Here is a 12,988-nt window from a genome sequence, read left to right as displayed (position 1 = left end):
TATTTGCCTTCCGTGTCGCTTCCACCTGCCATCTTTCATCTCGTCGTGTTGTTTGCGGGGGCTCCTCTCGACATCAAGAGTTAAAAACACACGCGCGCGCGCGCGCACACGCACGCACACACACACACACACACACACACACACACACACACACACACCCTTTTCAAGTTTGTTACGCTTTTGGTGCGGATGCGCCGTGCGCCGAGTGGCATTTGAGAGAAGGATTGGCGTGAGAGGTGCGTGATTGTGTCTGGCTCGGATCACCAGCGGCCAGTTGCTGTAGCCTGCGGTGATCATATGGATTTTATTTTTTGGGATCCCTCTGTTTTTAGTGAGCCCCCGAAAGAAAAAAGAAAAAAAAGAAGAAGAAGAAAAAAAAAAGCTCACTGGTCCCGCCAGCCTCACCGTGTCTCACCTCACCGTGTCCGAGGCTCCTCATTCCTGCTCATTCCGCCACCTGAAATGCGTCCCGTCTTTCTTTTCGTTTTTATATGAATAATTTTCTTACAAGTGAGTTTTTGTTTTTTTTTTGCCCTCAAAAATTCACACACACATAAAAAAAAAAATCACTTACACTATAGCATACAGTTCATGGAAACACGAATCATGCTTGGTGTTTTATTTTTAATCGGTTCATTTGCGAGTTTTGCCGTGTTGGAATCGGATAGGAAAAGCGAGCAGATCTTTGCAGGAAAAGAAAAACATACATAGAGGGGTGAGATTTTCGTGGGATTATAGACAGGAAAAGGGCTCCTGCATTTGAAGGTGGCCAGGTGTGATAAGGCTACACTGAGGTTTGGCACGTTGGCTCACTTTGATTTTGTTGTGGTGGGAGATAATAAAGGAGGAGGGGAGGGGGGGGGGGGTTCTCGGACCTTGCTTTGAAATAAAATGCTTGATGTTTATTTGAAAATAATAATAATAATAATAATAATAATAATAATAATAATAATAATAATAATAATAATAATTCAGACATTCAGACAAACATTCGGATATGAAAATATATGAAAATGACTCGCACAGTCAAGGACAGCAAAAGCAGACTGGAAGAGTGTTTTTTTTAAGGGGGCTTTCTCTCTATTTCTGTGTGTGTGTGTGTGTGTGTGTGTGTGTGTGTGTGTGTGTGTGTGTGTGTGTGTGTGTGTGACTGAAAAAAATGGGGGCGAGGGTTTGCCTTCTTTAACTAGATTTTATTGGAGTGGTCAGGATGAAATATTCCGGACAGTGCAGTGAACTGTTGTTGTTGTTGTTGTTGTTGTCGTCGTCGTCGTGTGTTTTACGCCATTTTTTTTGCCTTTATATTGACAGGCATCAGATGTGGGCTGGATTATGTGTTCACACGAATATTTCTTTTAAAAAAAATGCAAACGTCCAAACTGTTTTTTTGAATAATGCATGGGGTCATTAATAAGGTAGTGGTGGCAGGACGCATAAATGGATGAGGGCGACAGCGAGAGGCTCTGATTCTTGTTTCTCATGTAAATGAGGCAGACTGACCAGACGGCCACTCGTCATCTTTTTTTTTTTCTCATTTCCAAATTCTAAAATCACAAGACCAGCAGCAGAAGCAGCCTCTGCCCCCCCCCCCACACACACACACACATACACACCACACACACACACCCACCTCACGCTGAATAAATATGATGTCAGCTTTGCTTATGTGGTGTAAAAGATGAAAAAAGAGAGAAAATCAAAAAGGGAAATATTGTCCAGGCGTATTTTAATCTCAATATTAAAATGTTCAAAACACATTTTACCTAAATTAAATTTAAAAAAATAAGCATTGAAATAAGATACAGTAACGTGACATGGACGGACGGTGATTTATTCAATAATTAGAAATATAGAACATGTTGGGAAAAATAAACGATATACACACGAAACAAAGACTTGTATTAACACACAATGAGAAGGAACAGCCTTTTAAAAAAATGCAATATGGACATAACGGTATAGATGAAGAAACACTGAGGTCATATTCTTTGGGGATACACGTGTGCATCTTCTGTATAATGTGCAAGGAAAATACAGGATGGTGGAGGCAAAGAGGACAACAGAACAACAACAACAACTGAACAGCAGCATGAACGAGGCATTGCTTTTCATTCGGACATAGGGAATTACACAGAAAATAATAAAATCATAGCACCCAAATAATATTAAAACAACTCTCGAGTCGTAAATATGACAAGAAGGAGAAATAAAAAAAAAATCAGTTAACACACACACACACACACACACACACACACACACACACACACACACACATACATGAAAGTCTGTTTCCTGTCTACTAGAAGCAGGATAAATAGTCAAACACGCTTTTAACGGATCGGGAATAATTTATTTTCAATATTATATAAGCGTGTATATTTAAATAATATTTTTTGTTTTAATTGGAAAATAATAACTCGCTAGGAATCGAGTTCAAACGCGATCAGTTTCGGGGTTTGGATGTTGATTTTTGATATATATTTTTTCCAACTGTCTACGCTGCATTCACCATGTCAGTCCAAAAAAAAAAAAAAAAAAAAAAAAAAAATCTAAGACGTCCGTAATGTCCGCATCACACACACGTTTGTGGACAAGCATTTATCTGACCGCAACTCATTTCCATCATGAATATGGACAGGGGCTTGTCCTTTGCACGCGTTTGCAAAAGAGGGCGACTTGCGCAAAGAGCGGACGGTCCGCAGCCACATGGCTCCGTGCAGCGGCGCAGTCAGTTTCATCCGCTGCTTGATCCCAGTGGTCAGGGTGAACATAAGAGGGCGCTCCCATTGCACCTGGCTGCGCTGCCCTATCCACCCTGCACTCATGGAGAGCCGGACAGCAGCAGCTCATGTCTTGCAGGGATGCAAGTGGGACAGAGAGCAACCCACACCACTGAAATATTAGCCTGACTACAGAAAATAATAATAATGATATTAACAATGCGTTTATTTCATTTTAGTTTAAGTCTACATATTGAACACGGGCATGTAAAAAAAAAAGATACACGCTGAAATGTAAGTTGCTATCTCATACAAAAAATTGAAAAGGATAGAATGCACTGCTTTCTGGATAAAAAAGAAAAAAGAAAAAGATAAGATAGAGTTCGATTTGAAATCGGAAACTGCGAGAGGTGGGTGATATTTATAGCCTCAGTAAAACTTTTTATTTTATTTTATTTTTGAAAGATAAAAAAAAAAAAAAGATCGACAGTCCTTTGCTTTATTTTTGCTTTACATGGTGCCACGGGCTTCTGGTGTTGCTACACGAGCCTTTATGTTAGAATTATGTTCGCGGCATAATCTCCTTTAGACTGTTTCCTGGAGAGCGTCCCATGCCCTTCTCCCCATCTGCGATCACTGGCTCAGCGCATGACTGACACGACTCTTGTTCACCCTGTTGCCTCGAATCCCCCAAAATCCTCTGGAATATAATGGTCGTTATCCCTTTTATAAAGTTAGATGACTTTATTTTATTTATTTTTTTTATTCCTCGACGGCAGCTTTTATCTTCAAGCACTTTCGCTCCTGCTGTTCATCCTCTGCCTTTCTCCCCCCCTGTATAACATCGCGCTCATAAATAAGTTAAAATTAATTGCGACTTTAAATATCTGTCAAGTGCTAGCAGATTTCCACCACCGGCTCTCACGCACGTTTGGGGGAACCATTCCGGGAGGCTTTCGTCGCGGTTGGAGTGCTTCCCGGTTGGCCGTGGTGGTGCTCGTGCTGCTGCTGCTGGTGGTGGTGATGGTCAAGGGCTCCGGCGCGACGACCCCCACATCTAGACAGCGATTTAGCATTTTTAAGCCCACTCTGCCTTTCTTTGCGGGCTGCCACAGCCACAGGTTGTGTTGAATTTGCAATGCCACTCATCGAATGCGCGCCTATTGAGGCTGGCACGTGGACAGTTATCCTTCCCACAGAGAGAGGCGCAATTGAACGTCGGAAACACAAAAGCTTCAGACCCTGGCGCCCCCTCCCTTCCTTTTCTACCCCAAACCCACCCACCCACCCTTTTTTGCGCCGATGCGCGGGCCCTCAAAGCATCAAGGCCCCGACTTAGCCTCCACCGTGCCCAAGTTGGCCACTGAAGCACTAATGTCAATCAGCCCCCCCACCCCACCCTACACCCTTTTGCATACATTTGTAAAGTGGAGTTTTTGCATTGTTAGTCTTCGGGCGACCGGCTGGCTCGGAGCTGCTGCCCTGTACGAGCCTCAAATTACACCACACTCTTTTATTATCTCGTGGCCCCTTTAACTCCTCTCTCGCACGCTATTTTCAACCTATTCATTTTTACAATCTCTTCTTACCGAGAGAGCAGACGCGCACAAATCCTCGAGATTCCTGCACTCTGCCTCCTCTCCAGCGCTGCAAAAAAAAAAAAAAAAAAAAATGTGAGCTGTTCAACCGGATCCATGCATGTTTTTTCCCCCTCTGTCTCTGTCTCTCTCTCCTGGCTGGGAGGAATGCTATAGAGGCTGCATTGCTTTAAAATGGGTATCAGTGGTCTGCTCGGCGCACGGAAGGCAAGTGCTGAGGAAACGCTCCGTTTACAAGCGCACCGTGTATTTTAGCAGTGGGGAGAGGAGAGGAGAGAGATGGTGGTGGTGGTGGTGGTGGTGGTGTTGGGGGTGGAGGGGATGTCGGAGAGGGGCGCCGGGTCCTGGTCATGCAGGCTACAATAAGAAGTTTGATTTTCATAGCTTCTTCCATGCTATTGGATCTGTCGAAGCGCCTCGTCCCACGAGGCTTCCATAACCCCTCTAACCTTTAAGTCAATAGGCCTTTGGAAAAAAAAAAAAAAAAGGAAAGAAAAGAAAATCTAAAACACAAACTATAGCATGTTTCATCAGCCATCTTCACCACTTCGACATCACACGGAGCTGCTTAACATATCACTTGTAAAAATAAGCGAAGGCATTGGATTTTTTTTTCTCTCTCTCTCTCTCTCTCTCGACATAAACACACTGAATAAATATGTATCATACAGCAGATCACCGTATTCAGTTACAGCAGAGGCCTTTGTCTATTACGCTGTTGTATAATGATGACTTTATACCCAGAGTGTGTTTAAGAAAAATATCAAACAGTTGCCGTCTCACTATCGATTGTGTATTGGAATGGGGTGCCGGAGCAGACCGTCCACCAGCCGCCTTGTTTCAATGAACGCAGCACGATGTGTGATCAGTGAGGGCTGCTACTTGTATTCAGTGCAGCCGGACTCTATATGGAGCTGTTTGCACAGAGTGTGCAGACTGAGAGTGAGGGATTGCCCATTTCCTCCGAGAATCAACAATAAAATTATCATAACAAAGAGCACTAACACGACGAAAGCTTCATTTTCTCCCTCCTATATAGTTTTTTTTTTCTCTTCTTCTCCCCTTCACACACGAGAACGAAACAAGGGGACATCAGTTAGAGACGCGAGGTGCGTCAGGGAATGGTAAATAGCAATGATAACGCAGTGAAATAGCACCGTGGTAATTCTAAATTCCTCACGACAATAACATATGCGAATTAAATCAGGCACTGACCATCTGGACTTCTCCACAGACTATCAGCTATGGCAGATGTATTGCATGCAGACCGGGGCTGACCAGCGAGCGCCTTCGCACCAACGCTTGTCACACATTCATAGCGTGGTTATTATTGTTTGTTGGAGAGAACCTACACGTATTGACAGCGTGTTCCCACCACTTTTTTTTTTTTTTTTTTTTTTTTTTTTTTTATAGATGTCACGATAACCTGTTTCCCCATCATCCCACTGTGCCACACAAGCACTTCCAGCCCTTCCACCAGCCAGTGGGCAGGCAGGGATGGATTTTTTTTTCTACCCCACCCTTCCCCCCTTCTATTTATGTTTTCTGATCGCCCGCGAAAAATATAGCGAAACATTGCTAAATTGTTGCTTTCTTATTTGATACTATTAATCTACAATAAATCGGATGGTACGTGTATTTTTTTTTTTTATTTGATTTGATTTGCATATACTGTACCAAAAACACAGCAGATTTTCTAGGCTTTCCAGTTGCACTTAAAACCTTTGCTCATTTGTTCTACAATTTCATGAGCACCGTTTCCACATTGTATTTCTTTTATACGTGATTGTCAAGTGTTCACCAAAACTTTAGCTTGAACTGATATTTTGAGCTGGCACCGTAAAAACGCCACGCCGGTCACGTTTCTCCTTCACACGTATCAGATTATATATTAAACTTAATTTTGCTCGACAAAAAACAAAAATAATCATCTGTCTTTTGTTTGATTTTTATTTCTTATGAATTAGTGCACATACACACAGAGACACACACATACACACACACACACACACACACACACACACACACGACTGTGACAAAGAAAATATAATTTGCTCAAAGTTTAATTTAATGTCTCTCCTCTGTTGTCAACTTGTAGAAATATACATATTTAGTAATTTAAACACATCACCCGTGATGATCCCTCGATGTTCCGTGCAGTGGCGATCACGCAAGATTTTATTATTATTATTATTATTATTATTACTATTAAAATTAACGATTTACACACATGCATGCGGGACGATGTCAGCCTCAGTGTTTAGAAGTGAGGCGTTTCTCTTAATGCTACACACATGTAACCATCCCGACATGTTGTTAGCTCTGATCATATCCAGGTGCCACCGTATAGTCGCGATAATCTCGGTTCATCCAGATTACAGTGGTCTGCTACTCGCTGGCAAGCCAAACTCCGCTGATTTACACACACATGTTGAGGACGTCGCTTTAAACGCGCTCCAAAATGTCAGAAAAGTGCTCGGCTTGCCTGTTTATTTGCCTGAGCCGAGTCCGATTTGCGCCGTTACGCGCACGCCCCGGTTTAATGCTTTAGTTTAATTGCGGTCGCTGGAGTCGCCGTAATTCACCCGCTGGTGTGTGTATGTGGATAAAGTCTCCAAACGCGCACCGTAAAACTAAGTAAAGGGCGACTACGATGACAAGAGTCTCGGCTCAAACGACAGAGTACATAAAATAGCCGCGGATCCCTTCCGTGCTTATGGTGTCCAAACTATGGGCACGTCTCGGCTTGTTTTAGAATCAAGTCTAAAATTCGGGACGAAAAGCGGGTTTTAAAAGTTGAAAAAGGCAGCGGAGGTGGAAAGCGTAAAGCGTAAAAGCTCCGGCTGCCCCGCGCTAACTTTCACTGTCTTCCGCCTAATCAAACTCTTACTTTCCGCGGCTCCAAATTCCATATTTTTCAATTCCTGATCATTACTTTCCTCTTTTCCCCCTTTACTTGTATCTATCTATCTATCTATCTATCTATCTATCCATCCCTCCCCCTCCTCTTCCTCCTTCCCTCCCTCCCTCCCGCTCCCTCCCACCCTCCCTCTCTCCTTTGCTGAATCTTATTGATCCAGAAGGCGGCTAATTAGCCCTTCCCTTCGTGCCTGTGTAATGAAGCACATGCGCACTGAATTAATCACAGCCATTTTTTGCAGGAAACTAATTAGCAGGAATAAAGATCCAAAGAGTTTTTTCTTCCCAATCATCAGATCTCACTTTCACCTCTTCCTCGCTCCCTCTAACACAAGACTCATCGCCTGCTTTGCATCCAAATTATTTTTATATTGCCTTTAACAACTAATAGTACCTACTTCGTCCGGTTTTTTTTACACTCCGCAACAACAATGATCTTTCTTTTGCCACCCTAAGCGCAAACTGACCAAAAGGGGACTGCCTTGATGGGATCTTTAGCTAAATCATCTCAATACTGGATTAAAAAGCGAGGATCACAAAGCGGCAGCGACAAATTGTAAGTTTCAACTTCGCGTTTGTCTCTTTTGCTCTGTTTCCACGATCCTATTCTTTCCGCTTCGGACTTATCTGTGCCTCTTCTCCTCTTTTCTGCTCGCTGTTCAACGCGTAGCGGAGCTCTGTCTGTATTCTCACGAAATGCGATCGGTCGGTTTCGCGATCCACAACCGGTTGGTTTTCATGCAACTTGTCCGCTTGATTTCTTCGATTTCACCCCCTATTTTCGGTATCGTTACCTGTGTTTACATCAGCGGTCGTCCTCTCCTCTCCTCTCCTCGTGAATGGAAGATAAGACACGGGCACAAAACACGAGCGATCCTTCCTGGAGCTGCTTGGTGGTCGGAAAAAACACGGTTTTGTCGAAGAAATGTGTGCATTTCGGTGGGTTCGGGGAAGGCTACGGTGGGCTTATGGGTGTCGAGAGACGTGTTTTTGAAGGCACGGACGGGTTCAAGGAAGAGGGGCGGCTGTGGCGATCGGGCGGAAGGCAGCGGCGGCTCCGCGCCACCGCTGCCCGGAAAGGGAGCTCCAAGTCCAGCCTGTGGGTCCGTGGTCGTCCCGGCGACGGGGAACGTCTCCCGGCGGTCGCGTTTTTTGTTCTGTTTTGTGCCAGATTTGACACTTGCCACGTCCAAAGTGGGGGGGCTTCGGCACCGTCGCATTCTTATATGTGTATTTTTTAAAAAAAGAATCCTGCTCTCGATGAACACATTTTTGTTCTTGTCCGGCAACACGTCTCTGACTGAGAGACGTGCGGTCCCTCCGCCCTGCCTTCAGTTTCTCTACCGCCCGCACTTTGCTCCATCTTTGCCCCCTTTTTTTTGATTTTTGCACGGCTCTTTGACTCTTCCGAGCGATGTTTTTTTTTTTTTTTTTTCAAAGTCGTTTCGCGCTCATTCACAGACGAAGTCACATGCAAATCGATCGATGTGTTGTGTGTGTGCGTGTGCGCGAAAAGGGGGTTTGCGTTTTTTTTTCTCTTCTTCCCCCGGGTTTTTTTTTTCTTCAGAGGCGCGTGTCTTGCGTGGATGTGGTGTGTTTGAGGGGTGAGAAGGGGAGGGGGAAAAAAAAACAAAAAAAAAACGGAGCCCCGGGTCGCGGCCGTGACAAGAGCGGGATCAGCTGGACCCCCATGTCCGCCGATAGCAGCCCCAGTGTCTGGCTGGCTCCGCTTCGGAGGACAGACATGTGGTTTGCGGGGCTGTTGAAGACACCGAGTGTGTGAGTGTGTGAGTGTGTGTGTGTCTGTGTGTGTCTGTCTGCAGCCTCCCCGACTACTTGGCTACCGTATTCGACTTTCTGGGGACACTTTTCCCCGAGAAAGGCGCCCGGGAACGAAAACAAAACATTGCCCCCCCCCACACACCCTACCCCATTAGTCTAACCTTGGGTGGACGTAATGGTTCCCAAAGTTCCTGCGGGAACTTTAAGCTCGGCCCCAAACTGGACCTCCAGGTTCACTGCGGGCGTTAAAGAGCCGCCGGATTCGATATTTTAGAAGTTGTACTAATACGACCGTATACACACAGACACACACACTGGAATAGCTTCAACTAGTCTGCACCGCTTTTGGTGGCAGATCTCTTGAAGAAAGGCTTTTTAAAAAGACAGCCCGTTTTCTTCTAAAAAAAAAAAAAAAAAAGAAAAATACTTTTTCACACCGTGTTACCGCGTTCTGATTGAAAAAAGAAAAATCTAATCTCGGGTGGAAGGGAAAAAGAGAGAAGACGCAGGTTATTTCGGCGTTCGTAGGGAAGGAAATAATATCAAAACCAACGCAAAAAAAAAAAAAAAAAAAAAATGCGAGCTCTCGGATTACATGCAGCTGTAATCGCCCTTAAGGGAAGGTGCGATGGTTCTGCGTCAGTCGTGGTTGTATTTTTCGCGACATTGAGACAGGAAAAAGAAAGAGGAAACGGAGGTTTTCGAGCGAGCAGAGGCAACGATAGAGTCTGTGTACGGTTGGCTCGAGGAGGTGGTGGGTGGGGGGGCAGAGGAGACACAGAGAGGGCTGAAAAGCTGTGTGTGTGTGTGTGTGTGTGTGTGTGTGTGTGTGTGTGTGTGTGTGTGTGTGTGTTGGGTTGGGGAGGTGGGTCAGACAGCAAGAAACAGAGGGAACAGGGGTCACGAAGTGAGTGCAGAGATAAAAAAAAAAAGCCGAGACCCCCCCCAACACACACACCCACACACCACACACACACACACACACACACACACACACACACACACACACACACACAAGCAGCAGCAGCACTAGGCAGTGGGATGGCAGAGAGAGAGAGAGAGAGAGAGAGAGAGAGAGAGAGAGAGAGAGAGGATCTGGCTGGGAGGAGGGAAAAAAAGGGCTGATGGTAGTTTGTTGGCATGTCTGTTTTGGGAGCAACACAAAAGCACTTGTGGTTGTCAGCATCTACGGGATTAGGACTCTGGCTTTATTTTTAGGTTCGGGTGTAAACGCGCTGGAAACAGGTTTAATAGAAACAACGGGAGGCGAGAGAAAAAGGCAAAAAGACAACAAAAAAACAGAGAGATGGGAAGAGGGGAGGGAGGGAGGAGGGGGGAGTTGTGGGTAGGAGTGGGGAGGGGGCTTGGGTTGAGGGGTCAGATAGCCATGGGCCATGGCGGAGGAATGGGGGAGGCGGGGTCAGATAAACAGATCCCTACCTTTCAGGCTGGAGAGGAGCAGACGGAAATAAATTAGCGCTGGGTGACGGAGGCGAACAGCCGGCGTTCAGCCTCATCATTTGAAATAAAGGAATTATTCAGATTCCCTTCCCTCTCTCTCCCCCCTTCCCCCCCTTTTTGCCGGCGTTGCTCTGTGTTATCCCCGCGTGTGCAACGGTGAAATTGTGTGTGTGTTTTTGCGTATAGGATTCCATTGATTAGCAACTGAACGGCAAGCGGCAGGTAGGCTGCCTCGCCACAGTCAGGTGATCCCTCTGCCTCTTCGTCTTGCTCTTCCTCTTCTTCCTCCTCTCCTTCCTCGGGTGCCTGACAGTAGCGGTCCTCCGCCTCCCTCTCTTCCACGCTCTCTCCAGTTACAAAACAAAGACAGCAGAAATGTTTACTGTCATCTTACATGTCAAATTTCTCTCCCCTCCCTCCCCAGTCTGGTCTCATTGTCATATTTATGTTTAATTACACCAGTTGCTGCTGGAGGTATAGGCACGTCGTTGACTTTATCCTGACGCCTTCTTTGACGCCTCTCTTGTCAGCTGCTGCGTTGTGCAGCTAGCGGCGCCGTCGCCGCACCAGGATGCTCTGGTGCCTGAGTGCTGGCGTTGGAGGCACAGTGCTCACGAGAGCTGTGGGCTGCTAAAGTGCCACCAGGATGATGGTTTTTAGCGCAGACGCTGTTTTTCGAGAGAGAGAAAAAAAATAATTGAAAATGGGCCATTTATATTTTGAACCCATTATTTGTGTTAATATGTTTTTGAGGCTGGATTGCCATTTGGGTTTATTTTAAACTGTCATTTTAATATTTACCCAAATAAAAAAAAAAAAAAAAAAAAACAGTCATGTTTACCATTATAAGATTGGGACAGCAGGGAGGAGGGGGGGGGGTGAGGTAGTACCTCATTCTGTTTACAATAAATCCAAATTAGTCACAAAGGTTTCACTGATCTGTTTATTTCAATTTGCTTAAACACAATTTGTGTGAATTTATTTTGAAAATAATAAATATCTCTGTGGATTCAGAGAGCTGTTCTAAATTATTACCTATAAGGTGCTTGAAAACCCACACCCTGCCCTGCCTGCTATAAGATTGCAAAAAACAATACATAGTCTGCGACTGTTATGTATTTGCGCATTTATTTATTTATCTTTTTTAGCCGTGCATTTGATCGAACGCGCTTCCTGAGCGTCGACGACGTGGAAAAGCGGCTGCTGTTTGTGTTGCGATTGTTATTCCGGTCATGGGGGAAATATTCGGTGTCAGAATACTGTGACGTGATGACTGAGGAGATGAGCTACTGATCCCACACAACAAAATGGTTGTCCACCGTGTGCACTCGGCAGCGCTCCCGCCGCCCCCCCAACCTCCTCTGACGACAGGTATTTATTTATTCCCCCCCCCCCCCCCCCTCCACCCCCCCAAACCCCCAACACCAGACTTGTCATTCACCATACAGACAGGAATAGCTCTTCCAGTTGGGGAGATAAGATAAAGGGGAGTCTCAGTCGTCATGGATAGGCTTATTTCATGGTTATGGTGGTGGTGGTGGGGGTGGGGGTGGATGGTGGAGGAAGGGGGGCGGGGGGGGGCTAACTGGGAGAAGTGGGAGACAGCGCCTCTGGCTGTCAGAAGCCCTCCTCTCCTCTCCTCTCCTCCTCTCCACTCCTCTCCACTCCTCTCACGCCTCCCTCTCCTTCTTCTCCTGCGTCTGTGTGTCTGTGGACGTCTCCCACCTCTCCGCGCTGCGTGTCGTAACTCTCCGCCTTGTCCATAGTCAGAGAGAGCCCCCTTTGGGTCACCAGTCAGCTGAAGGAGGCGCAACACGCATGCAAGCAAGCAAGAGTACAGTAACCACTCGAATTACAAAACCACACAGCGATATACTGGCTTGAGTGATGATTATATATATTATTATTTCTTTTTAAAATAACGATTTCAATATTATTTTCATTTACTTGTGCCGGAAGAAAATGGATTTTGATCTGTTTGGATGAGGGCTTTTCACTGAGTTACAAATGTGAATAGGTCTGTCTACCTTTGTGTGCGAGCCTCCTCAGTCATGTCCATACGGCATTTGCCGTGCACACGAGTGCAGCTGACGCAGACGGTGGCTTTGAGTCTGACATGTGGTTTTGAATATGCAAGGTCGCGCAGACAGAGGACCAGTTCTTCCAGTTGTCCTGTGACAGAGGCCAGCGCACTTGTCAGGTCATAATAATTATAGTGTTTAATGATAAGAAAAAAAGAAAAAGGCAGGCAGGGTTTTTGACTCGACTGAGAGGCCTGATTAGGAAGTTAAAAAAAAAGGAAGAAAAATGTTGTGGAAGAGATGACTGTCGTGCTCTGTGTGTGTGTGTGTGTGTGTGTGTGTGTGTGTGTGTGTGTGTGTGCGCGGATGAAATGCTGTACCTGATCCCTAATCCCAGCAGCCCGCCGCGTCCAGAAAAGGCTCCTCTTTATCCACACCGTCCCTCCCCCGGCTGCGTTTGAGCCTTTCTTCCTCCTCAATGTCAATT

The 12,988-nt window shown here is 45.6% G+C and overlaps 1 protein-coding gene and 1 long non-coding RNA gene across 3 annotated transcripts in view; one reads left to right on the top strand and one right to left on the bottom strand.

The window, feature by feature from the left end:
• Positions 1-1,707: 1,707 nt before the first annotated feature.
• LOC142887036 (uncharacterized) lies at positions 1,708-9,866 on the bottom strand. The gene is made up of 2 exons (XR_012926487.1): positions 8,032-9,866; positions 1,708-4,783 (listed from the first exon to the last, which is right to left on the bottom strand). It is a non-coding gene; the product is annotated as an uncharacterized LOC142887036 (long non-coding RNA).
• zfhx3b (zinc finger homeobox 3b) overlaps positions 7,394-12,988 on the top strand; it is a 134,498-nt gene continuing 128,903 nt past the window's right edge. Inside the window, exon 1 of one of the 2 annotated variants that reach the window (XM_076024354.1) lies at positions 7,394-7,793. The gene's annotated coding sequence lies outside the window, so the exon portion shown is untranslated. The remainder of the gene's footprint in view (positions 7,794-12,988) is intronic. The other variant, XM_076024338.1, reaches the window with a different exon arrangement.

Source organism: Nelusetta ayraudi, unplaced genomic scaffold, assembly GCF_046127955.1.
Source record: "Nelusetta ayraudi isolate G7.1 ecotype Tasmania unplaced genomic scaffold, CSIRO-AGI_Nayr_v1 ptg000002l, whole genome shotgun sequence".
Lineage (NCBI taxonomy): Eukaryota > Metazoa > Chordata > Actinopteri > Tetraodontiformes > Monacanthidae > Nelusetta > Nelusetta ayraudi.
Note: the sequence above shows the minus strand (reverse complement) of the source record. Positions and strands in the feature narration are given on the sequence as shown.